This window comes from Medicago sativa, chromosome 5 (assembly GCF_051527215.1).
Source record: "Medicago sativa cultivar Bolivia chromosome 5, Bolivia_mono, whole genome shotgun sequence".
In the NCBI taxonomy this organism is placed as follows: domain Eukaryota; kingdom Viridiplantae; phylum Streptophyta; class Magnoliopsida; order Fabales; family Fabaceae; genus Medicago; species Medicago sativa.
In genome coordinates, this window is record NC_140753.1 from 64,537,278 (window position 1) to 64,557,124 (window position 19,847).

Consider the following 19,847-nt stretch of genomic DNA (forward strand, 5'->3'; position numbering starts at 1 on the left):
TACTGTAGAGGAGATTAGGAGGGTGGTAGTTGAGTCTGATGGCACCAAAAGTCCTGGTCCGGATGGGTTTAATTTCTCCTTCTATAAGAGGTTTTGGGAGTTGGTGAAGGGAGAAGTGGGAACCATGTTCAATCAATTTTTTCATTCGGCTACCCTTCCGAGGTGTTTCTCTTCGTACTTCATCACCCTTATCCCTAAGGTTCCTTCCCCCACTCGTATTGGTGATTTTCGTCCTATTTCTCTCCTTGGTTCTCTTTATAAGTTGGTGGCTAAGGTGTTGGCGAGTAGACTTTCCACGGTCATGGATAAGCTGATTTCCTCCAACCAATCCGCCTTTTTAAAAGGTCGCCAACTGGTGGATGGTGTGGTAGCTGTGAATGAAGTCATCGATGCGGCAAGGAAGGCGAAGAAGGACTGCCTTATTTTTAAGGTGGATTTTGAGAAGGCTTACGACTTCGTGAGTTGGAGCTTTCTTGAGTATATGATGCAGAGACTTGGTTTTAGCCTGAAATGGTGTAGGTGGATCCGTGCTTGTGTTTGTTATGGTAATCTCTCTGTGTTGGTGAATGGTTGCCCGACTGAGGAGGTTAATATTCAGAGGGGGCTCAAACAAGGGGACCCGTTAGCTCCGTTCCTTTTCCTGCTTGTGGTGGAGGGCTTGAGTGGTTTGGTCCGTTCGGCCGAAGCCAGGGGCTTGTACCATGGTGTCAAAGTGGGAAACTCCGATCTTTCGATTTCTCATCTACAATATGCGGATGACACCTTATTCTTGGGGGAAGCTTCTATGGCGAACTTGTGGTCCTTAAAGACCATCCTGCGCTGTTTCGAGTTGGCTTCAGGGCTTAAGGTAAACTTTGCCAAGAGCTATGTGATGGGGGTGAATGTAGGGGCCGGTTTTCTTGGTCTGGCGGAGCGGTTCCTCCACTGTCGGGTGGGTAGTGTTCCTTTTACTTATCTTGGGCTCCCTGTTGGTGCTAACCCTCGCCTAGAGAGGACTTGGCAACCCCTTCTTCAGTTATTGGAGAGTAGGCTGGGTTCCTGGGGTAATAGGTATGTCAGCTTAGGTGGTAGGGTGGTTCTCCTCAATTCCGTCCTCAATGCGATCCCTATTTTTTACTTGTCGGTCATGAAAATGCCCACCAAGGTCTGGAAGCATATTGTGCGCCTTCAGAGGGAGTTCCTTTGGGGAGGGACGAAGCGGAGTGGTAGCATCCCTTGGGTGGCTTGGTCGGTGGTCTGTAAGCCTAAGCGTGAGGGGGGCCTTGGTGTTAGGGATCTCCGCCAGGTCAACCTCGCCCTCCTGGCTAAGTGGAGGTGGAGGTATCTGGTGGGGGATGGTGGTATTTGGAAAGACATTATCCGTGCCAGCTATGGGGAGTGCCATCCTTCTCCCCATCTTGGTGGCAGACCGTCTGGTCTGCGTGGTGTGTCCTCTTGGTGGTTGAACATTTCTCTTCTAGGGGGCGACAGAGAGGATCCCGGGGATTGTTCTCGGCGGGTGTGTCCAGGGTGATCGGTGATGGCCTCTCGACTCAGTTCTGGCATGATCCGTGGTGTGGGGAGGCTCTGCTGAGAGATAGGTTCAGTCGGCTCTTTCGTTTGTCTCTCCAAGCTGGTGGTAATGTTGGGGATCTGGGGGCGTGGGTTGGGTCTGAGTGGGTTTGGGACCTGAGGTGGAGGAGACCCCTATTTGTCTGGGAGAGCGAGCTCCTCACTGACTTACTTGTGGTGGTCTCTAGGCAGGATCGTCGGGTTAGGGGTGATGTGTGGTCTTGGGCGCATAGTTCGGATGGCCGGTATTCGGTGAAGTCTGCTTACTCCCTCCTTCTCCGTCGCTTGCCGCCGTCGGTGGCTCCTGAGGGGTCCATCCTCGAGGCGGTCTCTAAGGTGTGGAAGTCGATGGCTCCTGCGAAAGTGATCGTGTTCTCGTGGCAGCTCATCCTTGACAGGATCCCTTCCAGGGACAACCTTGTTAGGCGTGGTATCCCACTACCTGAAGGTGGCATGAGGTGTGTTTTCTGTGAGGCGCCGTCCGAATCGTCGGTGCATTTGTTCCTTTTGTGTCCTACTATCCTTCCGATTTGGTATCAGGTGGCTAGATGGTTGGGGTGGGAGTTGGTGTTTCCTCTAGGTCTTGCCTAACAGTTCCTTTCGTTTACGGGCTTAGGAGGGGGGAAGAAGGTTAGGTTAGGTCTGCGTCTAGTTTGGCATGCTGTTATTTGGACCATTTGGACTTTCCGGAATGACCTTATCTTTTCTGGTGGCGCCCTCAAAGAGGAGCCCTTGGTGGACAGAGCAAAATTCTTAGCTTGGAAGTGGTTCCTAGCTGAGTGCCCCGCTAGTTCCTGCTCTTTCCATGAGTGGGAGGTGCAGCCCGTCCTGTGTTGGCTTCGGTAGGGGTTCGTAGGTGGTTTTTTCCTGGGGTCGCAGGGGGGTTGGGTGGGGTTCTCTGTTCTCCTCCCTTCCGGCCTGGCTCCTCCGGTTCCTCCTTGTTTCTCCTTTGTCCTTGCAGGTGTTCCGGTGGAGTGGCTCTTCTGTTTTTGGCGGCTCTTATTTTTGGTGTTTTTGGGGTTTTTTTTTGTGTTTTTCTGGTGTGCCATTGGTCTGCCCCTGCTCTTGTTCTGGGGTTTGGGGTTTTCCTGGGGGTCGGCGCTCTTAGAGGGCCCTTGAGCTCCCTTTGGTGTATTTGTACAGTTTCTCTTTTCAGTTTATCTATATATATAATTATCTTTGCCATTCTAAAAAAATAAAAATAAAAAAATAAAAAATAAAAAATAAAAATAAAAAATAAAAAAAAGGTAATATTTGGCGGTAATAGGTAACAAAATAGTTTAGTTGAAGGTCAAACTATTAAAAAGCATATACGTTGGTACTCTACTATAACATAATATTTCCATGACATCGTCCTTGGTACTGTAATATAACATAATATTTTAGAAAGTAAATATTTGACATTAAATGCAAAAGTGTGGAGGGAAATTAGGCGAGAGAATTAGATTAAAATTAGATTTAATTTTATGAGACGGGTTAAGATTTATAAGTAAGATAATATTGTCAGTGGCTAGTGATGAAATTGTTGTGAAGAAGCCATTAATACCCGGATTCGAATTCCTGCAAAGGCTTTTTTCAATAAAGATTTTTTTAGATTAATTGTGTGGAGAAAGGAGAGAAATTTTGAGATTAAAATTAGGGTTTAATTAGAGTTAAAGATAGCTTGACGGGTTAACATTTATAAATAAGAGATTTTCAATAAAGATTTTTTAGGTTAATTGCGTGGAGAAAGGAGGGAAATTTTGAGATTAAAATTTGGGTTTAATTAGGGTTAATGATAGCTTTACGGGTTAACATTTATAAATAAGAGATAAGAGATTTAATGATTTGTTTAAAATGGAGATTGATATTGGATATCAATTAATGGAAGCAAAATTAAATCAAGAAAATTGTCAGTGGCTTAGTGGTGAAAATGTTCTCGAGAAGAAGTCATTAAGACTCGGGTGTGAATCCCTGCAAAGGTTTTTTTCAATAAAGATTTTTTAGATTAATTGCGTGGAGAAAAGAGGGAAATTTTGAGATTAAAATTAGGGTCCGTTTGGTGCGCAGGATAGAGATACAGGATATGATTAATATATCATATCCTATTTCAATCTTCTGTTTGGTGCAACAATGAGATATGATAAATTATTCATTTTACTTATCATATCCTATCACTCATTTGTATGTTCTATCCTAAGTTTAGGCTGGGTTAGAATTAATCTATCCGATTTGCAAAATGAATCCTTATTTTACCCTCATCTTCTCACCCCTCTCGTATCATCTCCAAGTGAATCATTTATCCATTCCTATCATCTTCTTCTTCCTCTTTTTTCTAATATCTCCATTTTAATTATCGATTTCAATTTGTTTTTTATTGAATCCATTTTTTTTTCTTCTTCTTGTTGTGGACTTCTATTTTTTTATCAGTTTCTATTCCTTTTTTTTTTTTTTTTCGATTTCAAAATGATCCAGTTCTTTTCATTATCATTATCATATCGATAATCATTCTGTTCCAATTCCTTTTTTTTTTCTTTATCATTTGATAATCATTCCGTTTCTTTATCAATTAAATGATTCTATCGATAATTTTTTTGTTTACCATCATCAATTTCTATTCCTTCTATCTTCCAGAATGTTATCGATAATCATTTTGGAACATTTTAAAAGTTCAATTTCTTAAATTCATCTTTTTTTATGGAGTTGTCTTCCTTTTTTTTCTTTCTAAATTCATTTTTTTTTTTGGGTTTGAACTTTCCTCCTCTTTTTTTTCTTTTAGATTTCTATTCTTTATTTTTTTTTATTTCAGATTCCTTTTGATTTTGTTTTTTTTATGGCCATCCATGAATTTCAAAATTTTCCTCTACTATGCGATGTTGTTGTAATATATTAAAATATGTTAAAAATGTTATTAATTATAAGGGTAATTTTGTAATTAAATATGATAAAATATTATTATCTTTATGTTTATCATGTGTGCATCAAACACATGATATGATAAGGGTTATCATGTTCATATCATATCCTGTCTTTATCCAGTTTAATATCATATCATGTGTCTATCCTATCATGTGCGCCAAACGGACCCTTAAGGTTAAGGATAGCTTGACAGGTTAACATTTATAAATAAGAGATTTTTTAGAGTTATTTTCCAGCTAACTTATTCTATAAGGTTATTTTTAAGACTTCGTCCAAATTTTGGGGGTTATTTGACATATTAACCCAAAAATAACATTCTTAAACACTTTAACTCCGTAAATGTTTCTCTTGACTCTAAAATTTAGAAAAATCAAGAAATCATTTTTATTTTCTTTGTGCTATTATTTTCCTTTCTCCACATGGTAATCATTCAAGAACTAGCAGTCTTACGACGGATCCCGTTTGGATTGAACTTATGAAAAATAGCTTATGCAAATAAATAAGCTTTTATATTAATTCTTAAGTTCTCACTAACGGAAATTGTATCTTCATAAGTTGTTTTTTTCATAAACTACCGTAACAAGCTTATGAATAATAAATAAAACCTTATTTATTTGCATAAATTCAAAATAAGCTCAATTCAAGCGGGCCCTAGGTATTAAACGGTTTTGTTCATCTGTCGATGCATCTTAGAGCCAGTTAAGGATGGATAATGTGAAACAACTTAAGTTGGTCTAGTGGTGCTGACTTGAGACCTTGAAGTGTGCTCCTCTCAAGGTCTCATGTTTGATTCTCCTCGATGTTATTTTGATGGACTAATTTAGCTTATTCAAAAACAAAATGAGCAAAGAGAGAAGTGAGATTATTTATCAAACAATATTATCATAAGCAAAAAGAGAGAAGAGAGATTACTTACCTCAAATATAATAAGTATTCATGCTTTTATTGTCTCTCTCAATTTGTCCCCCTTTGTGTTATTATCTCTCAAATGAGTGATTGTGGTTACTTTTAGCCAAAATAAAACCTCTCACCTATTCCTCTCAATTCTCATGGGTGTAATAGAAACTAGTTTGGACACCTGTGTTAAGTCTAATATTTTGATAAAATACACACTTATTAGTTTTTTTCCCATGTCATTTTTCTCATGTTCAAATTCCTTCTCCTTCTCTATCTTCTTTCTTTTCTAATTTGTTTTTATCTCTTTTCGTGTAAGAAGGGCTCCAAAACACCTCTCTATATATGAAACCGCTACTAGCCCCTATTTCCTACCATAATGTGTCTCTGGTCTTATTTGGCTATCTCATCAGATCATAAACACATAAAGTCTCACAGTTACAAAGTGATGTATGTTAATGTGTCATTTGTGAAACTACCATCAACCCACCTTTTTTACTATATTGTTTTTTTCGTCTCACCTTATTTTACTATGTCACCAAATCACAGACTCAGAGAGTCTCAAACTTATAGAAGATATATTAATTTTCCATATTTGATCCAAGAGTAGGTGTTGAGAAATATATAAGTGAAATGGTCAATATACATAATGTTGTAATGTTTTGGATGATGATTTGGAGTCAATTTAACTTGTGTGGTTGTTCTTCATGATCCAACCCATTGTAGGCTAATGTCTGATCCAACCTATTATAAGCTGTCATGATTACCTTCCCGATTACTATTATTTGTTTGATAATAAGAATAATATACATAACAAAAAGAGTGAAGATGCCCATAAAAACCGTGTTATCCAATTTAACCCAGAAAAAAATTATTCAATAATAAAAAGTAATTGGAACTTTTGTCGAAACAAAAACAAAGAAAAAATTTGAACAGTTAAGTCTTTGAAGTTGTGTAGAAAATGACCTCTTAGTGGGAAAAAGATTAGTTGTTGTTGATAGTAACTAATGGAATCATAATTATATTTTACAAAATTAATGTTACATTAATAATGAATAGTTTTCGGTCGAAATTGTTTTTGGTGGTGGCTGGGGTTCGAACACCAAACCTTACATATATTATGCATTGTCCATACCAAATAAGATGAACTATTCATTATTTATGTTACAATAATAATGAATAGTTTCCGGTTGAAATTGTTTGAACAAAATAGAAAGCTTTCAATCGAAATTGAATTTTTTTTAACATCACTAATGTAATACTCCCTCCGGTCACTATTATAAGCAAAAGTTCACTTTTTAGATACATTGAATGATTAATGTATCTAGTCAATAATAAAGTCAATATTTAAGATTTAAATTTTAAAATAACAAAAAGTCAATTCAATTATTGATAAACAAATCTACTAAATCATTTAGAAACCTTAGACTAGGACACCTACCACAAAAAACACAATCATATACAAAAATTCATTTCACATGAGACAAATCAATTTCAACAATGTTAACTAATTTTATATTCATTTTTTAAAATAATATTTCAAAATTATTTTAAAGCAAATTATAATCTTGAGAAATTATTAAAACCCGTTTTTTATGGAATTAAGCAAAGGTACATATCTTAAATTAAGGAAATTTATGATTTTCCTTCGAATTTATGACGATGGTAGCATGTGAAGAAATACCAACCCTTATTCAACATCACATTTCCTTCGAATTTATAAACCCTTCTTGCTTGCTCATCTTCATCATCATCAATAATTCACAAAAGCCAACTCATTTTCGGATCTAATGTAAACCTATTTTCGAATATAAGCAAAGGTGCAGATCTGGAATTAAGGAAATTTATTCACAACCTTCAAGGTAAAATCTGAAAAATTGCGGGTATGTGTTTTATGATAGATCGTTTAGGAACGAAAATAATAAAGATGGATTAAGTTTAATGAATTTTTCTGGAGGAAGAATGAGTAATTTGGGGATGAAGATGATGATTGGTGAAGGAGGAATTTATTTGAAAATAGTAATCCCATTATTTGAAAAAATGATAATAGCAATTATGATCCCAAAAGTAATAGTAACTACAGCCCAAGATTACAAGTATGATCCCAAGTATGAAGGACAATATGAGTAATGACTTCCAAAATTCAAAATTTTCAAAGAACACAAACAAACTCATGATGGTGTAAGTTGTAATTACTAAGAACAATTTACAACCTAATTCAATTATTGTAAATGCATTTCATCAAACACTTAGATGACAGTTAAGTTAACAACAAGTGAATGATGACATTTCATCAAACAACTTATGAAGATGTAAAATAATGGAAGAACAACACAATGGGTTGTCCTGAGTATTGCTTAAAAACAGAAGAAATGTGACATCAATTGGATTTTGAGTTATTACGATATAAAAGTAGCATGACAACTGCAAGCCTTAGCCTTATATGGTCAACATGTCTTCATATTGATTTCAAATTTGAAGCAATAAATAAATTTTACTTTTGTTTGATTAAAGGGGCTCAACTCAAGGCCTTTCATTAATTATAATCGAAGCACTGCATTGTGGGACATGTAATCTTGTGGACCACCTAATAACGACGTTAATGACCTACATCATTTGTTTTTTTAGGGATACTACATCATTTGTTTGTTTCTAAATGCAACTTACGCGCCAAGGTTGGGAAACTTTAAAGGGGTAATAATCATTTTGATTTGATGTCTGAATGTGTATGTGTAATCAAAATAGTCTTTCAATGTATCCAAATTTTAAAATAGTTTTTGATTGTCCACCATGTTAATCAATCAGAGTAGTCCCTCGTGTCAAAATATTCGGTTAATATTGTCATATCTTTCAATATACTTACTTATTATCATACCACTTACTTATTATCATACCAGTCCATATATCTATTGCTAATATCGTAATAGATTTGATTATCAAAATTAATGAGTGAGAGAGTTAGAGAGAGAGTGAGAGGCGACAGACATAGGGTCAACTTATAACCACCATGTCAGTCTTATTCACCGGAGGTGAGGTATCACGGGGGAAGGGGCCCCAGCCAGGGTGTCACAAATGGTGGGGGGTGGGGGATTGGACTGAGGTTAGGTCTAGATGTTGGAAAGCTATTCGACCGGTTTCTCAAGGACAAGTTTTCGGGATTTAAGCGGCAAGGAGGAAGCCGTTGAAAGGTCACATATGCATGGCAGTAAGGCTGTTATGCGTGTCCATGGTTTGATGCAGTATGTTCGTATGAATATTCATGAAATGATATTGTTTTTCTAATGGAAAATAAAATGCTGGAATCTGAGATGCAGAGCCTTGCTGCAAATTTTTGGTGATTTGCTGCACATTAATTCTTAGTTTCTGCTCCACCACCTGTGGAGATTAATCTAGAGGTCTATCTATGATATGGAAAAACTCTGTTTCTATTAGTAATTTCAACTATATTGATATACATATTATTTCTTACAATCGTACTATTATATCTTTGAGACAACTAGTTAGAAAAGAAGTATATGAAACCACAAAAGTTACAAAATAAGCAGAAATAGTGCAAAAGGTAAGAATATTGAAGAAATAAAAAGAAAAGGAGAACTAGTTAAGAAATCATGCACCCATTCATAAATCAAAATGATTGTTAGTTTATTACCCCTTTACATAATAAACTCAACATTTAGCAATTTCTCAAGGTGGGTCTGACTTGAACTCTATCCGATGGAAAACTACATACTCCCTCCGGTCATATTTATAAGCAAAAGTAACTTTTTAGGTTCATTGAATGACTAATGTATCTAACTTTTATATAGACCGGATACATTGGTTATTCAATGAATCTAAAAAATTGTTTTTTGCTTATAAATGTGACCGGAGGGAGTAACAATTTGAATGAGTCCTCTGTCATAAGTCAAAATTGGAAAAGGGTAGCTAGTTTTGTCATTACTCATCACAAACAGCAAATATAAGAGGAAAAATAATTCATAAAGTTTTGGAGTTATATTTCCACATACGGAATAATTTCCAAAAGCTTCATTACAAGGCTTTCTTTGTAAAAAAAAGTAGCATCTCAATATTATCATGGATCAATCTAACACTTAAAAAACTCATGCCTTCAATTGTTAGTTGTCTTGAGTGGTTAATAGTGTATATTTGAGGGTATGCTTTAATATTGATATATTGAAGAGTGCAGAAGAGTCGTCCGAAGCGAGTTAGGAGCCGTCCAGGTGGTAAGGATGGAAATGATGTCACAATCGGGATGGATTTCAGACTGATAAGTCGAGGATTAGCCTTCATGCATGTTAACATAAAACGTTTGGAATAGACTTGAATATGGACAATGAATGTCATCAAGAATGATCACGTGCTTGGTGGACTTCATTTCCTTTATATTTGATTTGATTGGTCTTGAAATTATTTCTCTGAGCTACTCCAATAGAATTTTAAAAACAACTCTATTCAAGTATTGACTACAAAAATACACTCGAAGGAGTACAACTAATATTATCCGTAAAAAATAAACACAATGATTGACAACATGTATATTAAAGAAAATTGCATAATTAGTTTGTTGAGAATGAATGTACCAACTCAAGTCTCATTGCTCATGTATATTCATAATTAGTTATAACTTATTAGTAGGTTACAAACTCATAAGTTGTGAAGCTCCGATACTTCAAAATGGATGAAGTATCGTATCCCCTTTGTATCCTGCACCGATACCTGCCCGATACTTCCCGATACGTATCAGGAGAGTATCCGAAGATTAAATTTTATTTTTTTAAAAAATAATTATCTGATACTTCCTGATACGTATCAGGAAAGTATCTGATAATTATCCTGCTCCGATACCTGCCCCAATACTTCACAATTAATGTTAACTAAAATAACTTAACTCTTGAGTATAGTGCTTCTTTTTTGGATCGATATAGTATAACACTAACAATGTTCCTTTTGGATATAGTATAGCACTTATGGTGCTCTTTTTGGGATATATTGTGTATGTAATTGACTAATCATCACTCTCTTAATCGTCAATATGATTTATATTTATGTTGATGAGCTACGAGCCTATGACTAGTTTCTTTTGTTTGTTAATATATTTGCATATTAAAAAAATGGTTATATTTATTAACGTATCCCATCCGTATCGTATCTTGATTTTTGAAATTTTCCTGTATCGACGTATCTGTGCAGTATCGTATCCGTATCGTATCTCGTATCTGGGCTTCAGAACTCATAACTCTTGAAGATTACCCTCAAATGAGAGGTAACTTCAAAATGAGCTATGTACCACCACAAAGCATATCTCTGCCTGATGATATAAATTAGAACATAATCTCATCTCGTGTCGTTTATTTATGGTCTACTCGAATGCAATAAGAAAGTACTAATCAATAATAAAACATTTGATCCTTCAAAAAATAAAAAATAATAAAATATTTGAGGGTATGGTTACACCTTCCATTGATGCTTTTGAATTGAATCAACCATTGTAAATTCCACATAAGCCTTCATAGAATATATTCCATAAAAGTAATATTTGAAGTAGAAAAGTGCACAATTCGGATTGAAAAAGTATATAAAAAAATGTTCAAATGTTGCAAATATGATAACAAAGCAAGGAGACCGGTAACATTACTTGCATGATAATCTTCGAGGATTGAAAAACCTTTGAGACTTTGAACACAAATTTTGGCAGCGGAACTTTATCCTCTGATTCTTTGTGAATTGGATTCTAAAGACTAATCAAATATGTTAACAAAAAAATATGAAATGATTTAGAAATCGAAGCAGCCTTTTCAGTGCCTTTAATTTCGTTCCACTCTTTAGGTCATGCAATTGATTCGTGCTGAAGTAAGTATGTAACTGAATTTTTACTCTATTCCACACCTTGAGATGCTTGAGCAGACATAGCTTGTTACATTCAAATTGAGAAGAGAAGGTCTGTGAGTTTTTTGGTGAGGTAGTGGGAGAGTGGGAAGGTGCAAGAGTATTGATGAGGTCAGTTGGGGTATAGTAGTTGTACCAAAAACATCAATAAGTAACTCTTTTATTTTAGGCACAAGTAGTTCATAAATTATATAAAAAATTCCAATTCTAAATTATATGCAAATCAATCAATTTAGGATATAACGTGGATTAGGAATAAATTGACACATTTTATACTATGAAGCACCAGTACGCCTAAATAACCTCCGAATCGTATCCGATACGCTTTGATACGCTCCGATACGACGTCGATACGTATCGAAGGAGTATCCGAATTTTTTAATTAAAAAATTACATTAAAAAATTCCGACACGATGCGATACACCGTCTACGCATCTCCGACAGGCCTAATATACATCTAACTGTTTAGCTTTCCTCTCCTTAATTACTATTTTTTTAATTTATTGACCTCCTCTCTCTACTTTAATTGATTCATCTAAATTCTGATGCACCCATTTAACTTCTAAGCATTTCTAAAGATTGGTTTACTTTTCCATAATTCTTTTTGTCTGCAAATTCAATTCACGGTTGTGCATATTCACAATTACCAAGTCTGAACAAACCACTATATAGAGGATACAAACAAACTCACTAGTTACAACTAGGAGTATCCACCTTGAAGGAAAAGGCAGTAGAGTATTCCTTGAGCCAAACTAGTGGAGTATCCGCCTTTGAAACACTACTTCTTGAGTTTGTGTTATGATATTATTTTAATTTCCATTTTATTTTAATTTTTTTATATATGTATCTTAAATGTATCTATTCTATATTTTCAATGACAGACATATCATATCCGATACACGTATCCTGTATGTGCTTCTTAGATTTTATATAGTTTAGGGATGTACTACTTAATACATCTATATAAATTAGGGACTAGATTTAAAAATAAATGATAAATTAAGTACTAAATTGATGATTTATTCGAGAGATTTGAGTAACAAAATATTTTAGGTACCCTAGAAATGCAAGTAACAAAATACTCCACTTTTCCCTTAAAAAAACATCTCACTGCAAATGTGAGTTGATGTTACTCTATAAATGTGTGGGTAGAAGACTCATTCAACTTATTAGTTCATTAAAAAAAAGTGTGGGTAGAAGATGGACTCAAATGCAAAATTCATACAAAAACCCATACCACCTTCATCAGTAAACTATTTGAATAACATGAATTTATGTGATATTATAACTTTTTTTTTAAACCTTTCACCCTAAATTAGACTAACTTTTCCAAGATTTGGTTCGTCACAAATAAAAAATATATCTAGTCTCTACGATTCATACTTGATCCATGAATGGAGACTATTTCTTTACAAGCCAAATATTGAATTTAATGTCCAATTGCTTATGACTTTTTTGAACTATGTAAAGGCAGGGAGAGATACGTATTCAAGCTATTGAGTGCATGGGCAGATAGATGGTCCTGAATATATCCTTAAAAAAAAAAAAATCGACCTGAAAATAAATTTACATACAAATTTAATATGACACAACAAGAAGGAACATTATGGTGGCATGATTACGTCCAAACCGTTTATGGTACTTTTATCATTCAACCTCTTCCGGGTCAATTTCCATATCTCCTAAACCCTACAAAGAAAATGGGTTGGAAGAGAATTGGCGTGCTGTTGTGTGAATAGGATTCAGAGCACGTGATAAAGATGTATGGAGGGTGTTTTGGGGTGTTCATGAAAATGGTGGAGGAAGAAAAGGAGACATGGAATGGAACAGGCACAATGTTTCACGTTGAGAGTTTTCTAAGGATGATGAATTGAGTCTCTATGATGGGTTTGTGATCCTTGGTAGTTGCAGTGATGCTTATGGAAATGAGAAATGGATATGTGACCTTGTCACATTAATTGATTAAGAAATTAGACTCGATGCAGACAAAAATCATTGGCATTGGTTTTGGCCACCGGGGTAATTAATTTGTTAATTTCCTTCTTCTTTTTTTTTTGGACTTAATTGTTAATTTCCTAATCTTTTAGGCTTTGATTGTTTATTTGAGCAAAGATCAAGAGTGACATTATAAAGAATTTAACTCTTGGTCTTATAAAAGTTTTTTTTTTTTTTGAAGGATGATTTTATAAAAGTTAGTTAAACTTAATATACAAAATATAATATGATATTTCATGATCATAATTCAGTTGTAGGGACATGAAGATATGCAGGAACCTTAGTTACCCACTTATTCAACTTAAGGGATAAATTTACAGCCATTACACTATTTGACAACAAAAAACGCCCTAATATGAAACAAGAATTAGAACTATGGTTTAAGTATTCCACTTTGAAAAACAAAAGGTTCACGTAACACCTTAAAAAATGGAAGAATGTGAGACGTTTTAACATTTAATTACATCAATTAGATATCTAGCTATGGTAATTTTTTCACTCGAAAAGAATCAGAATTCAGAACAGAAACTCTAAATCAAATAAATCTTAGAGATGAAAGCTCATTATAGCTGAGTTTACGAATAATGATAAAAAGAAATCTTAGAGATGCTCACAATAAAAAAAAAATGGAAGAATGCACCTATGACTATGATATGAACATGTAAAATATTTGAAGACAACTCAATGGGTTGTTCTGAAATCGATTGGATTTTGAGTTATTACGATATAAAAGTAGCATGACTACTGCAATCCTTAGCCTTATATGGTCAACATGTCTTGAGATTGACTTCAAATTTTAAGCAATAAATAAATTTTACTTTTCTTCGAGTCAAGGACCTCATGGCCTTTCATTAATTATAACCGAAGCACTGCAATGTGGGACACATGTTAAAAATCTTGGGGACCACCTAATAAGGACATTAAGTTAAGGTTGTTTTTTTTTTTTTTGGTTACAAAGTTAAGGTTGTTTCGGAACGCTAAGGTTGGGAAAATTTAAAGGGGACATTACAAATTTTGATTTTTAAATATGTGATGAGTAGCTTATGTTATAATAGTTTTTTAATGTATTAAAATTCAAAAATAGTCTTTGATAATACATTATATTAATCAAAATAGTCTATTACGTTGAAATGTTTTGTTAATATTGTTATATTAATTCTTCAATATGCCTATGTATTATCATATCAGTGCATATAAATACTTAATTATATCATATTACTATCTATAGAAAAAAGTTAATGTCAACATTGAATAACTATTTTTACTAAGAAAGTGTACGATTAGAGACTATTTTAAAATTTTGATGGACTATTGTAACCACTCGTTACACTTTCAAGGACTAAAATGTCCATATAGCCAAAATTTAAAAGGATCTCAATACATGACACGGTGGAGGGCTACCTTTAAAATTTTAGTCTTGTAACCACTCGTTACACTTTCAAGGACTAAAATGTCCATATAGCCAAAATTTAAAAGGATCTCGATACATGACACGGTGGAGGCCTACCTTTAAAATTTTAGTCTTGTTCGACATAAGTATACATATAGCCTAGTTGGTCTAATACTTTTGGTGTACTAGGTGAAAGAATAAAGTTATGCCTTGTTAATTATTTAAATGTCTTTCTTGATGTATTTTATGTTGAAAGAATAAAGTCATGTTGTATAAGGTTATCATCCCCTTTAAAGATCTGTTCATAGTTAAGGTTCATAAAAAAAAAAATCAACAGAAATTAATCAAAGTAAGTTAAAAAAATATTTGTATATACAACTAAATATTAAGTAAAAATAATAATTTTAGTTATTAAAAAAAAAAAATAGTATCTTAGGTGGCCACCTCTCCCCCTCATGCTAAGAGCCACATTTGCCATTTAGTAATCTTTTTACCTCCTATACATTTTGCATAAACCGTAGCTTTTTACATTGTTGAGTCATTGACAATTTGATTTTATAGCTTAGTTGCGATATTTCCTGAGTTTTGTCGCCAATAATAATAGTCAAAAACACAATTCTAGTCGGATGTCATTACATTCCAGTGTTCTAAAATATATGCGCAATTTTAAAGTCAATTGGTATCACCCTTAAACTCAACCCTATAACTCACATGCTTGGGATGCTTAGTATTTAAAGTTTTTTATCCCCAAATTTTCAGCAAATATCATAAAATATAACGACTCATTATTTAGTAATTTAATATTAAAAAAACAGAAAAATAATTTTGGTTATTTTACTTTGTTCCATTGACAACTTTTATTTGATAAAAATAATTTCTGTTTTCTCTGTTCACGCTAATTGCATTTGATGAATATAATTGTTTTGTGAATTATGATGCTTGTTGCTTTCTCTTTAAGATAAATATACTTAGTTTTGCTACAAAAGATATCATGCCTTGCTTGTTTCTCAGTCCTTGGTCTGCTCTTGAGAGTTGCGAATGTTGTTTTAGATTCCTAATGAAATACTGCCTCTTGCACCTCATTTTCTACTTGTCATTTTGATTCTTTGAACGATCTTTTTCGGTGTTTCTCTTTGGATGCAACAGTTGCAAATTTGGGTTATTGGAGTGAGTCTCTTTGGGTTTGGAACTGGAATTGGAGGCGTAGATTGTTTTTGTGGGAGGAGGAGTTGGTGAAAAATCTGAATGATGTAGTGGCCAACTTTCAAGCAAACCGACATGCCTCAGATAGAACAATATCACTCTTTTCCTTCATCTTCCTTTTCAAAGTATAGAACAATGGAAAAGATTTAATGATCCCAGCTTCATTCGTACAATCAAAATCAAAACATGATTTCAGAATCAAAACAAAGACAGAATCACACCAAAAAAATACAAATATGATAACCTTAAGACAAAAAGAAGACCTTTATGGAAGAAGGTTATTAAATTTTAATAGTTCATAAACAAAATAGGAGGGATAGTGGAATTGATGTGTATAAAATATGCAAAGAGTAATGTCGTAATACTAAAGCAACTTTAAGAAGTTTGGTGGATCATGAAAACAGACCAATCATACATATATCTTTAGAATGTGTGGCTGTTTCTTTTACCACATTATTGTTTTTTCACATGCTTTCATTGAATTTCTAGTCACCTCCATGCCTCATCCTATGAAATTATTACTACAAAAGTAACTTTGTATGAGTGATCTTCAACACACTTATTCAACCACATATTTACGTGCCCTTATCTAGTCCCATTCCCACACAAAATGGTAAAGTATGTTTCCTTTATAATTTAGTTGTTTGTTACCCTTTTCTTCCTTCTCAAAACAGTCATACATGAAGTTAAGCTAATTTCATCCATGATATACATACAGAAGAAACCCAATTTAGCAAACAATAGAGGTCAATTATCAAGGTGGGGGGAAGTGTAAGATATGATCTACTATGAACCAATATTTGAAAACGGATTTGGTACACGATGATTAGCGCATAATCAGAAGAAACCCAATTTAGCAAACAATAGAAGCTAATTATCAATAGTTGCGTTCATGAGATCTGAATCATGCAACATGTTAACGAACTTGTCGGCTTAGACGCTCAGGGCTTGAAAACCCTATTACCAATAAAACTGTTCAGAAACAAAAAGAGAGAGCATGAATAGCAAGTCTAAACTTTGAAATCTCAGCTCACAACTCCTCTCCATTCCATCAATCATAAGAATCTTTAAAATCCAATCCCAACATCTATTTCTCATTCTCAAAATCAATATAAAAAATTCAATTAAATCAAAATAATAATCAATACAGGGGATAACACTTCAAATTTACGAAAAAAAAAAAAAAAATTGGACGCGATTCAGAGGGTCGTGTTGAGCCCAATCTGGATTCCAAACACATACCACCTCCGCCTCTCTATAAAAAAAACCACCACCTCCTTCGCTCCATTCATGTTCTTCTTTGAAGGGTCGGTCTTTCTCCACTAACAACCACCACCTCCTCCCTCTCGTCTACTGTCGGAGGTTACAGTATCGCCTAAAGGAGGTTATTGTGGTTCTGGAAAGGAATGAGAGACAGTGGCAAAGGAATATAGAAATTTCCTCAAAAGGTGTTAATGATGTGTGTCGAAAATTATTATTGATTTAAAGACATTTTTTAACATCAGTTTTTGATTTGATTTGAAATCCATTTTTTAGGGTGAAGATGTTTGTGTTGCTGCCACTAGATAAGTCAGAAAAGAGTGAGCACACGCATAGTTAGATTAGATATAGGTTTAACCCAGGGCCGTCCGTAAGAATTCGGAGGCTTGACTTTGGGAATGAAAAGAGGTCAGTGATAAAATCAAAACATATTTTTTTTAAAAGAGCAATGTTCTATTTATATTTTTTAAAAGATAAATACAAGGTGTCGTATATATGCGGTACACCCAAAGGTGAAAATGACTACCTTATACATGAGGAACCCCCACCTAACAACAAAAGCAAGAGGACATAATTCTATTAGGCCTAAAAGGCTAAAACAAGAGGACAGAAAATGGTTGGGGGTATTAAAAAAAAATTGGAGGATAGTAATACTAATGGGTATTTAAAAAAAATTGAGGCCCATGGCTGGGGGAGGCCCAGCTCTATTGAGCTGTTTGCACCCCCCAGGGCCGAGCCTGGACACATGTAACCCTAAACAACATCAAAACACAAAAATTCTGGAAAAACATAACCCTTAACATGCAATCGCGTATTCAAGGAAACAATAAAACAGAAATCACAAAAAATGCATTCGATCATGATTTTGAATCCATCAAAGCCTAAAGAAATCAACCTTTGGTGAAGAGGAGAACGGAACTCTAGTGGTGAAGAAGAATACGAAAGCTTTGTTTGCAACAAAAGAGGAGCTGACTGATCATAAGCAACCTATATAAACCCGTATGAATATTATGTTGCTGGCACCAAACTTCACACATTTATCAAATTACGAAAATTTCCTTCACAGGGCAAAATTGGAAAACCATTAAGATACATTTTTATAATTAGTTAGTAGATATATTTGGTTTTAATCCTTCAATAATACAGTTGTAGTCGAAGAGGCAATTTTTATTCTTTCAATAATATATCAGAGAGTTTTCTCAATTTGCGGTGGATTTCGGAACTCTATTTTCACAAGTTTGTCGCTAGCAAACTTGTTTCTTTTCAATCTAGATTTAGTGCTTGCTAGCCTACCCTTCCGACTGCATCATTTTGTATCAGAGTAGGTTTCTCATGTTCTTTTACTAATGTGATCAACCATGGAAGATCAACCGGTGACGAAAGTTGCGGCTTTAACCGCGGCCCTCAACATTTTGGCGACAAAATTGGCGATGTTAACAACAACAACAATTGCGCCCCTTAATGCTTTGACGACAAAATTGACGATGTTAACAACTCAAATGGATAACAACAACAACAACAACAGGAAAAAAACAGAACAGGGGATGTGGACCAATTAGGGTTCCACGTGGTAGAAACAATCAAATTATTGAGGACTCGATGCAATTACACTTGCTCATAGGAAAATGCATTAACAACTATCAGTCCTCTTTCTCCATCTCATGCAAACCATTTGACTTATATGAAGAAGCGTTTGGAGAAAGAATGCATTATCGCGATGCTGGTGTATTTTTCAAACCAAACCTTTTTTGTATTTTACTCAATGGGCTTCGGGTGTGTGTTCTTCTGTTCATTGGAAGAGTCAACATTAGGGGTGGGAACAGGCCAGACCGTCCGACAGGGGCTTATGGCCTAGCCTATTTAAAGCCTAGCTCGGCCCAACTCATTTATTAACAAGGCCAGACTCAAGCTTTTCATAAAGCCTATTTAATTAAATAGGTCATGCTAAGGCTTACAAAAAAAGCCTATTAATCCCGTCGGGCCGGCCTATTAAGCTTTTTATGTATAATATATCTTCAATTATTGATATCGTTAAAGTTTTTTCTCATAAATTCAAGCCTTCATATGATTGGTTATTTAGTAGTAGATATATTGGTGTGATTAGACCTTCGTAAGTTTTCATTATTTAGTAGCAGATATATTCATGTGCTTTAGGCCTTCGTAAATTTTGGTCTATTTAGTAGTAGGCTTTCATGTGTTGCTAGACTTTAGTGTAAAATATGCTTTTAAATAGGCTTTCAGACTTCATCAGGCCTTGAAAATGAGCCTATGACGGGTAATAGGCCAGGCTCAGGCCTATAATTTTTGAAGTAGGCCAGGCTTAGACCTTACAAAGTCCGGCCCTGCCTAGCCTATTTCCACCCCTAGTCAACATGCATGGAAACTCTTTTATCAAAATATGAACTATTTTAGCCCAATTTTAGTAAAAAAAAAAATTGTTTCAGTTTGTTATTTTCGGCCTATTAAGGTTTTGTTATTTCCCTATTTAAGCTTAACAGTTGTAGCCTAAGAAGCAATTTTATTTATTCAATAATATTTCACAGTCAATTCTAGTGGACTCTTGAACCCTATTTTCCCAAGTTTATCGCTAGCAAATTTGTTTGTTTTCAATCTAGATTTAGCGCTTGCTAGCCCACGCTTCCGACTGCATCATTAAACACATTTTTTGTGACTCTCAGTTATGTTTCTTCTTTAAATAGCTGAGAAATAAATTCTAATGTTGCGCAACAATTTCATCTTTTGCGAAGAACCGCAGTAAGGAAATGGTTAC